Source organism: Struthio camelus, chromosome 1, assembly GCF_040807025.1.
Source record: "Struthio camelus isolate bStrCam1 chromosome 1, bStrCam1.hap1, whole genome shotgun sequence".
Classification (NCBI taxonomy): domain Eukaryota; kingdom Metazoa; phylum Chordata; class Aves; order Struthioniformes; family Struthionidae; genus Struthio; species Struthio camelus.
Window position 1 is genome coordinate 17,229,143 of NC_090942.1, and position 1,670 is coordinate 17,230,812.

A 1,670-nucleotide genomic window follows, 5' to 3' on the forward strand; every position below is an offset into this window, starting at 1 on the left:
TACTCCTGCGTTAGTGCCATAGTCGTTCTGGAAGATAATCAAACTAATCGACTTATTTGGGCTACAATTTTCAGCCTCATTAAGACCCTAACTGTTTGAACGTTGCCATGAAGTGAGGAGAATCAGCTGGACAATGCTCCTAACAGACAATCCACATATTGTCAGCCATTTAAGGCATTTTAATGTCATAAAAAATAATATAAAATTAAAATCCATGAAAGAGGGAATAAAAGGGGACTATGGAAAAAGAAGAAATGTTGTTAAGTGTGCTTTACCCCTTTCAGGTCCTTTTCTGTCTCCACGAAAGAAAGAGGAACACCTCTTTAAAGTTCTCAGTTACTTCCTCTCCAGACACTTTAGCGAGTGAGTTGCTAAACGGCATTGCTATAAGTCACACTGTCTTTTTCATAGTTCATCAATAATGCAGAAACAACCCACACAATAAATCAATGTTTGGTAACCGGGACTGAGACTGCCATTATAACATACACTCCAAATAGATGCTGTAAAGTAAGAAAATTGAGTTCTTGGGAGTAAATGTGTCACGAGTGATTGAAACGATCTTCTCAAACAGTTAGTCTATTCAGTTGGGGACTTGCTTCTTGTAAATGGGCAGGAAAAAAAGAAAGTGTTTGCCATGCAGTAACTGTAATTCTTCACAACCCCTTGTGCACAGGGATTTCACTTTTGCTGCAAAGGTCCCCCAGCTGCATGTGCAATATCCATGGATCGCACTCTGTCGCTGGGGGATTGAGCAACCCCCATCACTGCACAGTTCCTTCTTTGCCCAGAGTCCAAATAATAGGTCTCAATACTTTGGGAGAAAACCATAGAACGCATGCACACAGGCTATTTCAGAAAATTACATCTACTCTAAAACACAAAGATCGTACTATTGAAGGCCTTTTCTGCAGGTGAAAGCAAAGTGTATTAGTGCATTAGACAAAAGACAGCAACACTTGCTTTACCAGACTGAGCATCTGACCTTAAAGCTGCTCTCACGGAATAATGATAATTGTAGGAATGGAGGCTTGTATTCCTAACATTTTAGTTACCGTTGCTCGGCTCCTTGTAGGTTGAGACTTAAAATTAATTGCAGAAGCCAAATCAATATCATAGGCATACTTACCTGAGTCTGTTATCCACAAAAAAAAGTCTTTCAGCTAGAAAATAAAGGATGTTTTACATCCTCTCAAGATTTCCCAAGTCTTTCCAGATACAATTCCCTCTTTTCCTAGAATCCATATGGCAGGATTTGACACTGTGGGAGAGGAGTGCGCTTTCTCGTTCCACACCTAACAGAGGATTACCAAATGTGATGAACAACTTCAAATAAGCTGTGAAATTTTTGCTTTATGAAAGTAGTAAGTCAGATTCTTTGTATGCTCAGAGCGTGGGTTTCAAAGTGTTTGTTGGTTTTGTCCACAAAATGTGTAATATTGGAGCCAAAAATCAAGAAGTGAATGAAATAGTTAATATAAAAATCAAATACAGCTTTCAAAATGAATTTGGGATAGATCTTCATTGTTAGCCTGTCTGCACAAAAAATACATGGAAGGACCTGGCAACATGCCTGGATTTCATTTATCTTTGGAAGGAATAGGTACAAAAAAACTGCACTTTTTTAAAATGATGAAGCAATAAACATGGCATGGATGCATGTGATGACA